We start from the raw sequence: 20,136 nt of genomic DNA on the forward strand, positions 1-20,136 counted from the left end.
GCACGCCCTGCTTATGCTGGGTTTCAGATTTTTTTTTTTTTTTTAAGTGAGGCATGGGCAACAAAGAAGTAAATTGATATCAGTTCCCCTGCCTTGTCCCGTTAATAGTATCTTTCACCTCCTGGTATTTTTAGAGCTCTGGTTCAAAATATGAAAGTCTATGCCATAATCCAGACCAGTGAGCATATCATTACCATGGTGATACAATATTGGCTTAGGAGCAGGGGAGCCAACTTTTTGTTCCCAATGCCACCATCAACTTTCTTGTTCTTGTCAGCATGACTAAAAAGGATGGAAGAGATGATCCATTATTTAGCCAGTAGAGAATTGCCTAAGCAGCTCATTCAACCCATCAAGACATAAGTCACATTAGGGCAGGAAATTATTTTCCTGTTCATGTTGTACCCCTAGTGCCTGAACTATGACTAGTCCACAGTAAGAGGTCAATCGTTATTCGTGGCACTAATACATGAATCATCAACTCATTTATCTATCTCAAAGACTAATGCAAAATATGCATGGGTTTTCCTTCCATGGAGTCGCAAATGATACTCATAATCTCACTCAACTTTTTCTCTGAAACCTGGGGTAAACATATTTCCATATTACTTTAACTGCTGGTCCATAATTTTGGAATAGGAAGTCATCTCTGGGAACATCCTGCACCAACAAATACTTCCACTTAATTTTCAACCCCCCGCCCACCCCACCAACTCTTCATGGCAGTAGCTCACTTTCTTAACTTCATGTGTTCACCAGCTTGGATAATATAGGTTACAGGCAATTACACAAAGAGCTGTGCTCAGAAATATTGCTCTCTAGATTATCCAATTCCAGCTTTATTTCATCATACTTTTTTAAAAAGAATGATCTGTCAGCTTTTCATAGGAGATTGTAGAAGAGAGTCTAATGATATGACCTTGGTTAAGTCACTTCTCTTTTTCTGGGCCTCCATTTCCTCATCTTGGATAGAAGACAATTGGACCAGACCAGAGGCATCAATATGGCAACACTCAGAGTGAATGGAAACCACAGACACTTATGTGACCTACATAGAGGTTTTTGGTTTTCTGTTTGTGTGTGTGGTGGAGGGTAGGGTAGAAGGTAGGGGGAGGTGGTAGGGGAGTTTAGTTACTGAGTTGCCAAAAGATAAAGAAATTTTCACATGAACATGAAGAAATCCAGATTTCTGTCTTGTTTTTAGAAGTCAGATCTGGAAACACTGGGTCCAAAGCCACACAGGAACAGCTGGGGAGGGCTGTGCCCATTCCAGGTAGTTTGATCTCTCTGGTTCTCCCCATGCCCCCAGACCCACTTCACTCCTTAGTGCTGAACCCTGAACTAGGTGAACTCTGAAATTCCTTCTGTATTAAGCTTCCTATTATTCTGGAATTACATAAAATACTGTCAGTTGGTATTAGATCTCTACCAGGCATTTAATGAGGGTTGACATTGGATAAAATGCTGTGTTGTCACTAACAATGATTTATTTTTTAAAACCAGCGCAGGACGCTTGATGCTCTAAGTCTCGGCTTCCTCATCAGTAATGAGGGGGAAGGGCTACTAAGGGGCCATGAGACCCAGAGGTTCCATGCAACCCACCAGCCTCATTTGAATGTAAAGCTAAAGGATTAGAATGCTACCTGGGTGAGCTTAGCCTGGTGCTCTGTGATGACCTAGAGAAGTGGGAGGACAAGGGAGCTCAAGGGGGAGGGGATAAATGTCTGCTTATGGATAATTCACATTGTTGTATGGCAGAAACCAATACATTATTGTAAAGCAATTATTCTCCAATTAAAAATAAAGTTTTAAAAATATCAACACGTTTGGTTTCAAAAACATTAAAAGAAGAATAAAGAAAGAACGCTACCTGTGTGTGGCTGCTTCTCAAATACCCAGATATTAACTCTGAATGTCTGTAAACTCTAACACTTTTCTCATTGACATTCTTCTAGTCAATGAAGTAGATAGTACAACTAAGACAGTACATTTTTCCCGTGGGACTCAATAAAGCTATTTTTATTTTGAATGGAAAATAAATACAGCCCATAAATTTTGTTTATTTTTTTCTGAGTAATCCTTTCCATTTCTCAAATTCTGTGATTCTGTATTTTGTTATGTCTTTCCCCACCCAGAACAAAATACTCTAAAATGAGCTATTCTACAAATATCATATTTGTAGAAAATAATAAAATTGAAATTGCCTAAAAATACTCTAAATGCTTTTGAATATGGTTACATTCTGACATCATAGGAACCCTGTGAAATAGTTATTATAATCCTGCTTTACGGTGAGAGACCAGTAAGAGCTGGAACTCAGTGCGGTCTAATTAGAAATACCAAGCTTTTCCCACCATACCTCTTGGCCTCCTCAAAGTGTTTCCCGAACTATGGACAGTTACATGATTTTAGGTGGAAGTCAGCACTAAGGAGTTGAATATTCCTTCTTTATTGACTGTTGGTAAATAAGTTCATCAAGGAACTTATTTTGGGTTTAGAACTCTCTCAGGTTTATCAATAATTATTTTTCATTGTTGAGTTTTATATTTTAAAACTTTTTAACAACATTTTTGTTCCCATTGTACTTATTTCTGGAGAAGGGAATGACAACCCATCCCAGTATTCTTGCCTGGGATATCCCATGGTCAGAGGAGCCTGGTGGGTTACAGTCCATGGGGTCACAAAGAGTCAGACACGTCTGAGCAACTACACATTGATGTTGACTTTGTACTTATTTTTATGATCACCCTGATAGCTCAGTTGGTAAAGAATTCGCCTGCAATGCAGGAGACCCCAGTTTGATTCCTGGGTCAGGAAGATCCACTAAAGAAGGGATAGGCTAGCCACTTCAGTATTCTTGGGCTTCCCTTGTGGCTCAGCTGGTAAAGAATGTGCCTGCAATGCGGAAGACCTGGGTTCGACCCCTGGGTTGGGAAGATTCCCTGGAGAAGGGAAAGGCTACCCACTCCAGTTTTCTGACCTGGGGAATTCCATGGACTGTATAGTCCATTGGATGGCAAAGAGTCAGACACGACTGAGTGACTTTTACTTTTCACTTTTCTGTTCACTTCAAGTTTACACTGATTTTTCTTTTACTCACATAAAGTTCTGAATGTGAGTCAATATAAATAAATAAGTTACAATCCGGTGAGAAACAGTGCAGGTGGAAAGTTGAGACAAAAATCAAAAGCAAAACATGCAAATGTCTAAAGTTGGAGGAACGCTAGTCTGAAGGAGGAAGTCCATGGTCAGGACTCTTGAGAGGGGCTGGCTCTCTCTCTTGTGTGCGCTCAGTTGCTCAGTTGTGTCTGACTCTTTGTGACCCCATGGACTGTAAGCCCACCAGGCTCCCCTGTCCATGGAATTTTCCAGGCAATAATACTGGAGTGGGCTGCCATTCCCTTCTCCAGGGGATCTTTCTGACCCAGGGATTGAACCAGTGTCTCTGGGGTCTCCTGCTTTGGCAAGCAGATTCTTTACCACTGATCCATTTACATGGCAATTAAAATCCTTCTTCAGGGAGTGGCAATCTTGTTGGCTGAATAGGGAGAGGGGCCAGAAACAATAAAATGTCAACAAGTAATGATGGTCATCAAAGAAATCCTCTCTTTTTGTCTCAGTGTTTTTCCCCATTTCCTCTTTAGTATACCTCCATCTTATTCCCCAACTTCAGCCCACCCAGCATCTATTATTTTTCTATTAGAAAGCCCATGCATTTTAAATTCCTGCTTAATGGGTCACCAAGATATCTGGCTTCTTTCTTGAGCCCCAAAATCACTCAACTCAAAGATAAATTCTCTCCTTTCCTCAGTAAAGCAAATGGAAAGTATCTTCATACAAATAATAAGGAAATTAAAATTCCTTTTCTAAAAAAGAACATCAACTACAGTACAAAGTAGAAAAGGCATTTAGAAACACAACATCAGCTTCGTTTTATTTAAATGCTCCATTGTTTGTAATAAATTCTTAATAGCCTGAAAATCTAATTTTTTCCACTACCAATTTAATCCTTGGCTACTTGGCAAACACTGATTTTTTTTTTTTTCCTTTTCTGTCTCTGTTAGCCAATGCAGAAGCTGGGCATTTGGATATGTGAGTCCTGAATTATGAACCCTTACAAGAAAAATATCAGCTCTGGGTTGGGAATAGCAGCAAGAGGTATCAAGACCTAGACGGTTGCAAATTACTGACAGCAGACTACCTCTCCGCTCTGCCATGGAACAGAGACTCAGAACATGCAGAGAATAGAGACAGAAAGTCTGTATGAGGAGTTGGTCTGTAATGAAATCTTTCTTAATTTAGAAGATACAATTGCATCTAACTTTTGTACTAACCACATATTACTCATTGCGTAATTACTGCAGGATTAGAAATACATGCCAAATATGCCCTGACTTCCTCCACCCGGACTATGGCAGGCATTACTAATCAATCATGTAACTCTTCTGTTAGAATGGGGCTGGAGAAGGAAGGCCAAAAACAGCAAGAATTTCTCCTACCCCTCATTCTTCTTTCTTATGGAGGCAGCGTCTTTCCTGTAACACTTGTGGCTTCACGCTATTTCCTCACTTTTTCTTCCCCAGGGAAGGAAAGAGACATAACCTGATGGGTGAGCTTTGAAAGAAATAGTAGCCATGCATTGCCAAGCACACTCACTGAGACAGAATATATTCCTAACTTTTCTAGACCAGTTAATGAATGTATCAGTGAAAGCCTTGGCCTTAGGGGAGATTTGCAGTGACCCAGTGCAACCTAAGATGGGTATTGTTTCATTGATGCCAGAGGTAAGGATGGGGAAACCCACTTGCAGAGCAGATATAACTTGCATTCTCCAATTTCAACTGAAAAAACTTTTTAAATTTATATTGAAATATAGTTGATTTACAATGCTGTGTTAGCTTCAGCTATGCAGCAATGTGATTTAGTTACACGGATACATATACCTGGGATTCCCTAGTGGCTCAAACGTAAAGAATCCACCTGCAATGCAGGAGACGTAGGTTCAATCCCTAGCTCAGGAAGATCCCCTGGAGAAAGAAATGACAATGCACTCCGGTATTCTTGCCTGGAGAATCCCATGGACAGAAGAGCCTGGTAGGCTACAGTCCATGGGGTCGCAAAAGAGTCAGACATGACTCAGTGACTAAACAATAATAACAAGCTGACCTCTAGACAAGACTCTACACAGGAGAGGCAATTGGCGTCACCAAGCTCTAGAGACTTGGCAATCCAGAGAACCAATTTTGTCATTGCTCCAGACGTAATCTGTTTCAAGCAACTCACAAATTGCTCTTATGCTCCTGTTGGAAGTGTAAATTGGTACCATCTTTGATGGGTGAGTTTAACAGCATATAGCCATATTGTAAAAGTATTAACTTTGTTATGGTATTCCACTTCTGCATTATCTATCTCACAAAAAAATGCACAAATATATGTTCAGTTCATTGCAACACCTCAAGGAAAACTGTAAACTACCTAAATGTTCAGAAATAGAGAAATGGTTAAAGAGTTATGGGACATTATGGAGCAGTCATTTTTTTTCTTTGTGTGGTGTATTTCTACGACAGTGCAGTGAGTAGCATGGGGATAGGTGAGTAGGAAGGTCCATTTAGTCCATATTTCTTCTATTTGCAATTAAAGTGAATTTAAATGTACTCTATAATTAATCATTCAGAAGAAAAATTGAACCTTGATGCAATAGTTTTTAATTCAGTCTTTTTTTTCCTGGCCACAGGATGTTGCTGCCTGTTATCCAGACTTCTCAACATGAACAGAGTGCCTGGAAGCTGAGTGAGAAATCAGAAGGCTGGTGCATGAGTGTGGAACTGGGGCCAAGGGAGCAGTCATCTGGAGGAAAGAGTTCTCCTCAACCCAGGCATGCCTGAGTAACCCTTTCCCTCATAACAGAATCCAGCTTTCCAAGGACTGATGTTCCTATAACTGCCAAAATCGTCTCTTCCTTTGTAATGCTGGATAAACATCAGAGTCTTCTTTGGATTCTTATCTCAGAAACTTCAGGCAGATCATGAACACATTCTTCCTTCCATCAGATCCTAAGACAGGGAATTGAGTCTCCATTCTGGCCAGGCAATTGCCCTTGAGAAGAGAGAACACTCTATCGTCCTCTCAGAGAGTCACATCAGCATTCTAAAAGCTGCGGGTTAAAAAAAAAAACCTATCTGATTTTGTCTCTCTCAAATTTATTTAACCCTTTTTTCTTCCTGAAGAAAACCTGTTTCGTGGATCAGTTTAGTCAATACTGTAGGAAACCTCGCCAGAGTACTATTTTATACCATATTAATATTCTCCTTTGATTGGATATGAGCATCTCTCTTTAACGTCTTTGGCCACTCAGGATTTTCCTTGGTGAATGTCATTTCCAGATAGTTGGTCTTCTTGATTATCTGTGAATTCTAGGTATTGACCACCCACCCTCATAATCTCAATCTCCTCTATGACATAGGATTAGGTTTGTAGTTTACAATAATGCCTTGGATAAAGGCTTTCTCATATCTGCGGTTTTATTTTGTTCTCACAGTAGTTCTATCAGGTATGAGTGACTCTGTGTCATCTGTCCCATTGATAAATGAGGGAACTGAGAATATGTCTCAGTGGTGATGGAAACAAGCCTTTAACTGGAACCTCCTATATTTCAATCTTGAGCTTGAAACCAACTAAACCCTTGCACAAAATAGGTTCCCAATACACTGCTGCTGCTGCTGCTGCTGCTAAGTCGCTTCAGTCGTGTCCGACTCTGTGCAACCCCAGAGACTGCAGCCCACCAGGCTCCCCCATCCCTGGGATTCTCCAGGCAAGAACACTGGAGTGGGATGCCATTTCCTTCTCCAATGCATGAAAGTGAAAAGTCAAAGTGAAGTCACTCAGTCGTGTCTGACTCTTAGTGACCCCATGGACTACAGCCCACCAGGCTCCTCCACCCATGGGATTCTCCAGGCAAGAGTACTGGAGTGGGGTGCCATTGCCTTCTCCATCCCAATACATTAGACTTCTTTTTTTTTTTTTTTTTTTAGAGTTTTTTTTTTTTTTTTAATTAATTTTATTCTATTCTCAAACTTTACATAATTGTATTAGTTCTGCCAAACATCAAAATGAATCCACCACGGGTATACATGTGTTCCCCATGTAGACTTCTTAAAACACTTGAAGCCCTGTACACTAAAGGCTCAGTCTGGTAGATGATGTCTAACTTTAAAACACTAGGTTTCTCTCTATTAAAATAAATAGACTGGGGGACTTCCCTGGCAGTCCAGCGGTTAAGACTTCACCTTCCATTGCAGGGAGTTCAATCCCTGGTGGAGGAGTTAAGATCCCACAGGCCTTGCAGCCAAAAAAATTAAATAGAAGCAATAATGTAAGAGGTTCAATAAAGACTTTAAAAAATGGTCCACATCAAAAAAATCTAAAAATAAAATAAAATAAATAGGCTGGCACCACTCTAGTCTGGCTGTTGGTTTACCATTGCTCTTATTTAGTAGAGTTCCTGTCCCTCGGGGAAGAGCAATACAACTATAAAACTTACTCAAAAATTCACAGACCAGGAAAGCAGTACACACTGTCTATGGAGTTCCAGGAATATTGAGCTAATTCTCAGTTGCTAGCACCAGGGAATTCTTTATAGAAGAGGGACCTTTGAGCTGGGTTTCAATGAATGATGAGGAATGGAAAGACAAGTAGAGGCATTCCCGGAACATAAATGTCATGGACAAAAGCATGACAATCATGAAAGTGTTTTGTCCTTTCAAGATCTGGTTCCCACTATTTAGGTAGAATATTAGGATCATCGAAAGCAATAGTAAGCAACTTCCCTGTGTCTAAAGGCACCCTGAGCTTCAACAGAGGCCCGAGTATTAGAGCACCAGGTTCGTTTTCTTTGCAAACCAGTTTGCAAAGAAATTTCATGACTTGTTCTTGGGACTGAGTCGCTTATCAGTGGCTGATTCTTTGATTTACACAACAGATGTCTTTTCATTCTGATACTAAGTGCTATGCAAACGCAATTTGAAGAAAAGCCTCAGACACCTCCAACAGTGCTACCACCTGTAGAGCCCTATTGTTAAGTTCTCGAGATGCTAGAGCATTGAGGACATCTGTGTCTCTGTTTCCTAACTACAAAAGGGTGCGGAAGATCGAAGGAGACTCTTGAGGACGTAGATGAGCAGATCAATGTTTATTGAGAGAGATATTGGGAAGTGAGGGACTGGGTGCCAAGCCAAGCAAAATCCCCAAGTTATCAAAATGAATTCAACTGTTTTATTCCAAGCTGCTTCTCAGATCAGATACCCTTTGCATGGCACCACCCACACCGAGAAAAAAAAAAAAAAAGTCTACTAGTAAAGCACTTCCTATCTGGCAGAAAAGTTAAGAAGTTACATAGTATAGTTATCTACCCATTCTGGGTTCTCTCAGGGCTCAGTCTCCTATAATAGATGGTTTTCGTTTTAACCAGGTTAATTTATGTTCTTTGTTGGGTCAACTAACTAATGTTCCTTTCCTGGAAGATGGTGCCTTAACACCCAAGGCTGAACTTTATTCCTTTATTTCTGAATCCTACAAATTATTCACATCCCCTTAGAGGCTTCCTCCTCAGTGAATGGGGGCAAGTTATACTCTCTCCATGCTTCAGTGGCTAAAAAGGACTACTGGAGTGCTTATATCATAAGAGTTGCAAGGATTAAAAGAAATAATTCAAAGCATTTATGAGAACTCCTAGCACATAATGAGTGCTCAATAAATGTTAGCTATTAATTTTACTTTGAGCCTTCTCTTGTTAAAGTCACTGTTTTGCACATCTGCAAAAAGTTTTCCAGTGGCTAAGGCAAGGAAGTTCTAGTACTTTTTTCTTTCTATAAATATCTCATAAGTAATACATTGTAGAAAATTTTGAAACTGCCAAAAAGTACAAAGAAACATAAGTGCCTTAATTCTACTATCCATATAAACTTGCATGTTTTAAGGTAAAAGTATTTCCTTTTAAAAAGAAGAATATTTTTAATGTCTTTCCAGGTCAATAAACATGTTTCTATTACACTTTTAATATGTGCATATTTGTCTTTATTAGTGTTGCACCATAATTTATTTAGCTAATCCTCTATTTCAATTACTTACATTGCTTCCAAACTTTTGTTATTTTGAACAATGCTCTAGTGTAAATTTTATATTACTTTTGTGAACCTGCCCAAAATTTTCTTTAGCATAAATTCATAGCAGTGAAATTTCTGGATTTGAGGGAATGCTGTATCTTAAGGATTTATTACATACTGCCAAATTTTCTTTCAGAAGAACTGTACAAACTGGCAGTCTCCCCAGAGGGGCAAATTTCATGTTCTCATTTCCAACACTGGCTACTACATAAAGTATTTGCTAATTTGATGGATATTACCTCATTTCATTTTTTTAATTTAAAATTTTTTATCAAAAGTAATGATGAAAACAATACATTCACCAAACAGTTGAAGTCTTTTCTTCTGTGATGTCCCTGACAGTGTCAACAAAGAGATGGTAAAATGTGTGGTTAAAAGCAGGCTCTCGACTGATTACCTGAGTTTGAATCCATATTGAATCTCTTTCTAGCTATGTGACCTTAGGCAAGTTACTTGTCCTCTCTATGTGTGCTTCAGTGTCTTCATCTAAAACGTGGCTAATACTAGCACTTACCATATAAAGTTAAGGCATTTAGGACAATGCTGCTACTGCTGCTAAGTCGCTTCAGTCGTGTCCGACTCTGTGCGACCCCATGGATGGCAGCCCACCAGGCTCCCCTGTCCCTGGGATTCTCCAGGCAAGAACACTGGAGTGGGTTGCCATTTCCTTCTCCAATGCATGAAAGTGAAAAGTGAAAGTGAAGTTGCTCAGTCGTGTCCGACTCTGAGCGACCCCATAGACTGCAGCCTACCAGGCTCCTCCGTCCATGGGATTTTCCAGGCAAGAGTACTGGAGTGGGGTGCCATTGCCTTCTCCGTTTAGGACAATGAGCTACTGTTAATGTTTGCCCACTTTTCACTTAGTGTTTTGGACTTCTTTAGGTGGAGATGGTGAAGAAGACAAAGTGGAGGATATACAGAAGTGACAAGGTAAACAGAACGCATAAAGATCCATGAAGTGTCATGCTAGCTCCTACATTTGAACCTTTCCAATACTTTCACGAGTTTTAAGGAGTGAAGAACAAGAATGGTTTCATACCTTGTTTCCCACTTCATGAAAACGCTTTTAACCCACATGAACTAAAGCCTTGATAAGTTGTCAACATGCAGATTTCTTGGTTTATACATGTCTCTGTCCCCCAGGTCAAGCAACTCCCAGGCTGTGCTGTCTTTCACCTATGACCCATGTTGAACAGACCTGGTGAACATAGTATGGCTATATTTGTCCCAGAACTCTGGGGCTCCCAGCCTCTAGATCTCAAGGTGCAAATTATGTAAGAATATATAAGCATACCTCTCCTCTCCCTGTCATGTGCACAAAGAGGAATCTTCAGAATCCAATTTTGTGCTCTATTGTTGCCCTCAGATTTGAGTGACACTATCTAAAAATGCACACAGTCCAAGAGATTTGATAGAGGGTCAAAAGGAACCTCAGAGCTCATCTAGTTGAGCCTCCCCATTCACAGGGAAGGTTCTGGATCACTGTAGTCACAACAGATCCAAGAATGGAAAACCAGAGAGCTCAGGGAGCTTCCTAACTTTGGGAGTTTAGGAGTCTTCCATGTAATTTGTTTTAAAATGTTTAAAGCCAACCCCAGCATTGATAGGATTAGCTAAAGATGGAGCCACAATTAACTCTAGTCCATGCTGCTCACACACCCTGTCCTAGAATGACCCACCCAGATCCTTTGTCCATGAGATTCTCTAGCAAGAGTACTGAAGTGGGTTGCCATTCCCTTCTCCAGAGGATCTTCCTGACCCAGGGACTGAACCCAGGTCTCCTACATTGCAGGCAGATTCTTTACCATCTGAGCTACCAGGGGCGCTCAAGGCACTAAGGTGGAATTTCATAGCATGCACTTGAGAACCATGTGTTTAGGGACAATCATATCTCTTCCCTACCCTGCCCCCACCAATGTCCCCAAATTTTCTTCTCAGAACTCTGCCTTACATAAGGCACCCAACATCACTTCCCATCTATGGGTCTCAGCTTCCTCATATATAACACAAGGGTACTCTCCTAAAAGATGTTTTCCAGAACAAACATGTCATGACTCCATTTAAGGGCCTTTATATTGATTCAAAGAATGTGCTTTCGCGAAACAAAATATTTCACCACAACAGAAATCATCACCTCTATAAATCCTATTATTGAAAAACAGCCCAAGGGGTCTACACAAATGTTCAGCCAGGCACAGGATACAACTCAAGGCTTCTCACTTCCACACCTTGACAAACCAGGTACATTCAAAATGAGTACTGCTTCCAAAAATAAAAACATAGATACTAACTTAGGCAAGGGGGATGTAAAACCTCAGCTTATGTGATTTTACAAACGTAACTTTTCAATACTTCCAAGTAAAATTTTCAAAACTGTTTTCCATAGCATCCCTCTGTGATGTCTTCCAAGTGGCTACATTCTCCACCTTCTCTCCACAGTACCACAGTCCATAGTGGCTGGACTTGGGATTCTCATCTCAGGTTGCACATTAGAATTCTTTGTTTGGGGGAAAGGGGGGAAAATTCATATGACCTGTTTACCCACCCTCAGAGATTCTGATCTCAGTAACCTAGAGGTGGGACCTGAGCACCGTATCTTAAAAATCCCTCAGATGAACCCAGCGTGCAGCCAAAGTTGATGGCCACCAGTTTAGATGAACTGGCTTCAAAGTGGGGTCATAATTCATCAGGATTCTGAAAAAGAAATTTTTAATGTCTTTATATATATTTTTTGTCTCATTATTTTAAAATTCTTTATTTATATTTTGAGTATATTAGTGTATATTTGTATATTACAGATTAGTGCAGTAGTAAATATAAAATTTATTGACAAATACACCATATTGGTGTGCATTCTAAAACAAAGGTTTTCTAATAGAAGTGCGTCCTCCAAAAGTTTGAATTGAAATAACTCATTGGGTAAGTAGCCATTTCTACTAAGTAGGCATTTCTTTAATTATAGTCTTTGTGGTCTGTTGTTTTATATTGTTATTTGCCTTTCATTTGTGCATTTTGTCTTGTCTCCCACTATCTCCCACAGTAGTTTATAAATGCCTTTAAGGCAAAGATTCTGATTCCTGATTTTTCTATCCCCTATATTTCTTGGTATGCTATATAACTTCGACTTTAAGCAAACCTTAGTTTCCTCACTTAAAAAACACTGAAAATATTAATAATAGTACCTTCATAGCATTATTATTAGGATTACATTTGAGGTAATTCATACATAGTTCCTAACATATATTATGGACTCAATAAATGGGAGCTATTTTATTACTTGTTTGTTGAATTGAATTCTATATTCCATATATATGGAATGCCAGGTACCATGCTAGAAAATGAGAGAAAAATGTATAAGACATGGTTCCCCTTTGAGCAACTCAAAGTCTAATGACAGCAAACAAACAAACAAACAAAACCCCCAGACATTTAAACTTTCAATCATAAGGATACAAAAATAGATGTTCATATCATAATATGTACAAATTGTTATGAGAATATAGCTAAGGGAGCAATTAATCTTTCCCAGTGCCCTGAAGCATGAATAGGAGTTTTCCTGTGGATGAGGAAGAGGTACATGCTTGGAAGAAGAGCATAAGCAAATGCATTGAGCACTTGTTCTCAAAGTACAGTCTGGGGATCCATGAAAATCCCTGAGACCATTTCAGGTGGTTAAAATAACAATCATAATAATACTCAGACATTGTTTGCTTTTTTTCACTTGCATACTCTTACAAAAGTATAGTGGCATTTTCCAGAAGCTACATGATTTGTAATATCCAACAGATTGAATGTAGAAGCAGCTATGAGAATCCAGCTGTCTTCTGTTAAAGAGATTAGTAAAAATGTAAAACAATGCCTCTCTTTCCACTAAGTTATAGTTATTTTTTAAATACACATATGTCAACACGTAATGTGTTTATTATTGTTATTTTAAATGAGTTACTATTTAAAATATCTAAATTATAATTTTAATGTGGTAAATACACACACACATATATTTATATAAAACCACCATAAACAAAAGCTCTTTGAGGTCCTCCACAATTTTTAAAGTGAAAGGGTCCTGAGACCACTAGCATAAAGGCATAAAATTGCATGTTGTATCCAAGGAATAAATGAATACATGCAGTTAGCTGCCTCCAGTTCTTTTTGGAGTAGAGTATAAATTATAAATATGCACATCACACATTCATACACAATGAATATGATTACCATATCCTCTCAGCCCATGAGTAACAGATAAACTATGCTAAAATGCTGAAAGAGTTAACCCAAATCTCTTGGTGATTTTTAGAAAGGAGGAGGGAGCAGATTTAGTTAATCCAGTGAAAGTCATCGCATATAAATTTGCAAACTAAAATACTCCCTGGGCTGAGGTCATGTGTTTAATTTTAGCAAGTAGGGTGAATATGTTTGGGTAGGTATTTATACTAAGCAGTGGACTGAGCTGGAGATAGGTTTGACAGTGGAAACAGTGATACAATCTTTATTATTTTCAATGCAAAAAAAAAATGAACTATTAATGTGATGTTCTGGTTGAGAATTTAAACTCTCAAAAAATCTGGAAATTCAAAGTCATGGTACCCATAGCAACCATAACTCTGCCCCCTTGCATGCCCAGTGTGGAGTATTTTGTATTGCAGTACATGCTGTGAAATCTATGCCTAAATGTGCTATATAGCAGAGTTACAGTTGCTGTGGGAACTGTAACTTTGAATTGCCTGCCTTTTGTGTCATTAAACTTTCAGCTGAAGTATTGCATTAAAGGAATTTTTTTTTCCTCCACTGCGTTTCCTCATTTAAAAAAAAAAAAAATTGGGTGTTTTTTTTTAAAAGGATGCAAATAATGTTAGACTCAAAAGGAAGGATAATGTATTCTTGTTTCCCTTTCCCAGATATATGCACTAATAACAACATTAGTGAATTACCACATTTACATATTTCAACCTGCAATAACAAGTCATAAAATAATCCTCAACTTATATGGCACCTTTAATCCTGAAGAGTCCCATCACACACATAGACACACAGTAACTGAACCACATTGAACAAGAAAACAATAAATATTTAACCATGCCCAACAAAATCATACAGTGCTTTAGGATAAGCGATCCAGAAGAAAGGCACTGGGATCCAGTGGCTGGAACACAAACCAAGGAGTGGGCAATCTCCTGTTCCTTCTCTACTTTTGTGATGGTATTGACTCTCCCTGATCTTGAGTTTGAATCCCTCACAACTCTGGGTATGCCATTTTCTCTGTTTACTGAGGAAGCATTTCTAGGACCAAGGACATGAAAAGAATTCAAAAGGTCATTTGGTTACATCTACTGCTGCCAGTCAAGGCATGTACCTACCTATTCTAGAACAGGCAATTTCTGCTGCAAAAGACAAGAGAGGAAATATTTTAGGATTTGAGGGCCATACGGTCTCTGTTGTAACTACTCAGCTCTGCCATTTTAGCGTGATAGACGCCATAGACAATACATAAATGAATAAGCGTGGCTGAGTTCCAACAAAGTTTATTTACGGACACTGAGATCTGAATTTTATATAATTTTCATTTGTCACAAAATACGCTTCTAGTGGTTTTTTCCAACCATTTGAAAGTGTAAAACACATTCTTAGTTCATGGGTTGTACAAAAACAGGTAGTAGGCTACAGTTTGCCAACCCTCACTCTAGAAGTTTGAGTTGTGAGTCAGGCTGAAGACCAGCTTTAGACAGACATGGACTTCTAAATATTTAACTAGCTTCCCAAACCAAAAGAGGTATGTCTGTGTTAGTTTTTATATATCTAGATGTAGATACAGATATATACATATGGCATACATCCAATAAAATTATATATATATATATATGTGTGTGTGTGTGTGTGTGTTGGCATATAAATTCATTGTATATTTTGCTGATACACAGGAAGTGTAGCACAAATGTACAAATAATAATAAAATATGCCACGCTCTTCACTGTAAATGCCACAGAGCCAATCTCTTCTCAGAGGATGCTTTTGTTAACTCTTTGCTGACCTCTTGTATCCATAGGTAACCTACAATTGGATTAACAAATGAGTGTAGTTCCAACTTGAATGTTGGAACTTTCACTTAAGTTGAGGAGTAAAATAAAAGTGAAGATAAAAGACGTAGCCAAGAATTTCAGTCTTTCATCAATGACATGAGCAACTTCTTTGATGAATTATATAGCTTTCAAAAATTTCCTTCCTTTTTTGTGCTATTCACAATATTATTGGTTACAGATCTGACACATGTTTAAGTTTAATCCATGTATTAGGGCTCTTCAAAGAAACAGAACCAATAGGAGATATATATATATATATATAGATATATATATATCTCACAATTTGCGGAGGCTGAAAAACCCCAAGATCTGTAGTCAGCAAGATGGAGACCCAGGAGAACTGACCTTTAGCTCCAGCATCAGTCCAAAGGCCCAAGAACCAGGACAACCAACGGTCTGAGTTTCAGTCCAAAAATCTGCAGGCTTAAGACTCAGGAAGAGCCAGTGTTTCAGTCCAAGTCCAAAGGCTAGAAAAGACCCACGTGACAGCTCAATTAGTCAGGCAAGAGTTTCCTCTTACTCAGACTTTTGTTCTAGTCAGGGCTTCAACTGATTGAATGAGGCTCGCCCACAAGAGATTGGGTGCAGTCTGCTTTACTCAGTCTACTGATTCAAATGTGAATCTCATCCAAAAACATCCTCACAGACACATCTAAGATAATGTTCGACCAACTATCTGGGTATCCCATGACCCAGTCAAGATGACAGATAAAAGTAATCATCACAATCGGCAATATTTACATTTTCTCCATCCCCTTCTTAAGCCTAAACAATCAACAACAATACAATAAATCAAGCCCTGATTTGTAATGTTTGCTGAGTTCCATGGGCTAAATACCTCATCACAGCCAATTTCAAGCTACCAACATAATGCCTACGGTCATGGATTGAGAAGACATGTGGTAGCACACCATTTTATATAGTATTGTAATCATCAAAATACGAAAGGTATAAATAACCTGAAGAGGATAGACAATATTAAAATGTAGTAAGAGAGAAAGTTGATGAATTTTCAATACGTATTACCTTTGTTTTTAATATAAGGTATTGTGAATTTATTTAATTTATTTTTTATTGAATTATAGTTTATATAAAATATATATAATTTAATAGTTACCAAGTAGTTGTGTTTAATAGCCAGTTTGCAAAATTCCAGAAAATGTAACAATTAGCTCTGGCAAGTCCGTAAGAGGTGCTTCCAGCATGCTCTGAGAACAGCATTGTGTATACTGAGACTCACGTGGTCCCTAACCTTCTTCGTGAAAAGTCTGCCCAATTCCATTTTGGCCACAGCTTATTGAAGATGAGAAGAGGAACAATCTCATTATTCTTCTTGTTATTCCTTTTTATCTGAAGTTCTCAGATCTCTTTATACTCTTAGTGAATAACTACACTTACATATTTCAACCTGAAATAACAACTCATAAAATTATCAGTCTGTGGCCATGGCAAAATATAGGTGGAGGCAGCCCAGGGACTTGCTAATACTTCCATTTGTTTGGTTGATGGCTGAGCACAGGGGGCTGCCACTACACAGATGACCAGTCTGGATAATTCTGCCACAATTATCTGAGAAATTCTGACAAAGCTGGAATTAGGATTTGAGTCCTGTGGATAATTATAGCCATGGACAGGGAGACACAGAAAATCAGTGAAGAATGGCCCCTTGACTTTCAGTCTAGTGATTTACCTACCATGTCCACTCTGCTTCTAAGTAATGAGTTACTTAATGCTTGTCAAGTATTTTTAAGTTGTAAATCACTAAATGCAAGGCATCATTAACGTCTATTTGAAACTGCACAGAGAAATTTTTAGTAGGTGGTATATGAGTCCCCCAGTGGAGGCAGTACTCCAAGTCTGTACATTTTCTTGTCTTCTTTTTTAAAAATCAGGTATGACAAGATGTTTTAATAACCTCATATGGTGGGGACCTCTGTTTTTGGTATGATCTAAGGTGGCTGTTCCCAACAACCCCTTGAAAACCATGCTAGAGGTCAATTTGATCAAATTCTTTCTTAGTATGTGGATCATAAATGAGTCTGAATAACAAGAAGCCTGTAAGTCACCATCACCTGCTCCCTTAGGATGCTGTCCACCTGAGATGGAATGGTGCGGCATTTCAGATAGAGGAACAAGGTCACAATTTAGTCAAAAGTCATACATCCACCACTGCAAGGCATGCACTTTTATAAAGAAGAAGAAAAAAGAAAGAACTTCAGTTACTTCTAAACTAAATACCCCAGAAATGTCAAGGGCACTTGACGGCAATGAATTGTTAAAATTAAGCGGGTGTTTGGGTCTATGTGTGACTAGAGTGAGGGAATGGGACTTGGCTTTAATTTATAAATTAGAAAAAAAATAAATTGACTCAACATTGCTATTGTAACTGGAAATGGCTTCGGCAAATTTAATCCAACCTCCCTGAAAATTCTTGATCAGTCTCCCAATGGGGAAGAAAATTAAGATAAGATAGGAAGTCTCCTCCATCTGTACTAAGGGCAGAGGAACTTGGGGCCTCCTGTGCCCACAAAGTGCATCACGTGACCGAGGAGAGGGGCGTGGGGGAGGGGGAGGGGACCCTTTTCTCTGAGTTCCTCACTTCTCTCTTGGCTGTGGCCTCCAGTCCTGGAGAAATCTATTCCAGGCTACCGGCCTTTACTGTCTAGACCTGAGTTAGAGACCCACCCCCACCACAGCCCAGGAGGCAGGAGACAAGCTGGAGGCCCAAATTTAAGATGTACCTCAACCTTTGACCACTAGAGGTCTCCTGGAAAGCAATGACCCATATAACCCGGTTTATCCTTCTTCAAACCAATAGACTTGTTGAACGGAGACTCAGGCGAGCCCGCTCTGCTGGAGGCCGCCTTATTAATAACGCCACCCACCCCCACCGCTCACGATGGCGCCAGGCTTGGAAGGGGGAGGGGACTAGGTCCTGGCTGACACGCAGACTGTCCTAGCTTTTCAACCCCCGAATCAGTTTGCAGACTCGGGGGCCACCCGCCTCGAACCCCACTTCTTGACCAAGCAAGACGGGCGAGAGCCTCTAACTGGAGGCCCCCAGGTGGGCAGCGCGGTGTCCCACGGACTTCTAACCAGCTGTGGACTAGCCAGGGGACCAATGTGCAGAATCTCTTAGCATCAGGTCCATCAGCAGGCCAGGATTCCCCCTCCCCCAGCTTCGCCCCACTCGTTTCTCCCGCCCCCTTTCACCTTCTCCTTTTGCCTTGCGATCGCCAAAGTGGCCCGAGTTTAACCGGTGGAAAGAGATTAGGGGACCATTCACCGTCCCTGTTCTGACCCATGCGGTATTTTCTGGAAAAATATAGAGGCTTCTAGGTAGAAAAGGAAAGACAAAAAAAAAAAAAAAGGTGGTGGGGGGAGCCGGGGGGGAGCCGAGGGGGAGCAAAGAAGGAAACAGCCAGGTTGAATTCCCAGTCTTTATCAAGCAATTCGCTCACCAATGAAAGAAAGCTGCAGTGGCAGATTCGAGCCACATGCGGTAGTGTGTAGCAATTAGTAGATAAAATGCTGACTAAAGTGCTAAAACATGAAGTATTATTATAGCCAAGGTCAAAAATGTTTCAGTTGTTTTTTACAATTTGGGGGAGGGGGAGTCCCAGAGCTGGGGAGAGAGGGTTGAATTTTTGAAATGGTCGCCTTCTTTTTTCAAATTGTACTTTTTTTTTTCTTTTAATGATCCTGTTTATTATAGTCCAAGCTGCCTAATTATGTCACTGCTGGTTCTTGCAACTAACTTAATCCTCCTGATCCTTTATGAAATGATTCGCAGACACTGAAAAATGTGTCTACTGCTTCCCCACTCCCTTGAGGGGCGGGCATGATTTTTAATTTTTTAACCTTTTAAATAAACCAAGTAACTTAAAACAGAGTTGGAGTTTGGACTAGCAAAGCAGCAGGGATATAGATATGTAGGTATAGGTTCCTGTGTTTTGGTGTAAGAAAGAATCCAGAAATAGTGTGTGGTATAAACATATACTGCTTTTTTCCTACTCTTCTTGTATACACAGTGAGTCCCAGCTGTGTACAAGCTTTTTTATAGATAAATAAAGCAGTTGCTTTCATGATTATAACTGTCTTGAATGGATTGTCTTCTTACAACATTCAATCTGTTTATGAGTATTTACTTTACATTAGCCCAAGGACCCTGCACTGCGGGAGTTTGCCTCTATTCCCCTGGGTGTCCGTGTCTCAAGTCTTACATCTGCTCTGTGATTGATGGAGCCTTGAATCCACGTTATTACTCTCTCACAAGCAGAAATCAAACAGGCTATTAACTACATTACTTCAAAGAACTGTTTCAATACAATCTCCTTATCTTAATTGAAACTTTCTTTGTATGGATATTTGCTACATAGATAATTTACAGGTGCCTATCAAGCCTAATATTAAAGAAAGAAAATACAGGATTTTTTGTTTTGTTTTTGTAAACACACCATTGTGATCTGTAATTTTAAAAGTCATTCCAGGATTGGACCTGAAGTTTGATTTATTAGATTTTATTATGTTCATGGGGGTGGTGGTGCTGCTGCTAAAATAAGAGAGGGAAGAAGTCCCTGTGATTCAGTTTTGAAATTTAGCTTCCATCTGATTACAAGATTGTAGATATTCAAAAATATTCAGACCTAGATCACTGCAATTGTTAACATCTCAAAAACCTTGTCGAGAGTCAGGCAGCATTCAGCCTAGTTCAGCACCTACCTTGAAGAGATACAGAAATAGGGTTTCTAATTAAGTGAAGTTCCTTACAGACCCTTAAAGACTTAATAGCACCAAAACCAGCAGAAGTTGCTTAGATGCTATGAGGAGCTATGTATTTTTAAAGAGAGAGATTTAATATACAATCGAGGGATACCCTCAGGCATTCTGTTGAGGTT

The 20,136-nt window shown here is 39.4% G+C and overlaps 1 long non-coding RNA gene across 4 annotated transcripts in view; it reads right to left on the reverse strand.

Moving 5' to 3' along the window:
- Window positions 1–15,712, reverse strand: part of LOC139180426 (uncharacterized) — a 68,378-nt gene extending 52,666 nt beyond the window's left edge. For 3 of the 4 annotated variants that reach the window (XR_011564679.1, XR_011564682.1, XR_011564680.1), the window contains exon 1: window positions 15,584–15,712. This is a non-coding gene — a long non-coding RNA (uncharacterized lncRNA). The remainder of the gene's footprint in view (window positions 1–15,583) is intronic. The other variant, XR_011564681.1, reaches the window with a different exon arrangement.
- Between the last annotated feature and the right edge of the window lie 4,424 nt (window positions 15,713–20,136).

The sequence above is a fragment of the Bos indicus genome, chromosome 28 (genome assembly GCF_029378745.1).
Source record: "Bos indicus isolate NIAB-ARS_2022 breed Sahiwal x Tharparkar chromosome 28, NIAB-ARS_B.indTharparkar_mat_pri_1.0, whole genome shotgun sequence".
In the NCBI taxonomy this organism is placed as follows: Eukaryota; Metazoa; Chordata; class Mammalia; order Artiodactyla; family Bovidae; genus Bos; species Bos indicus.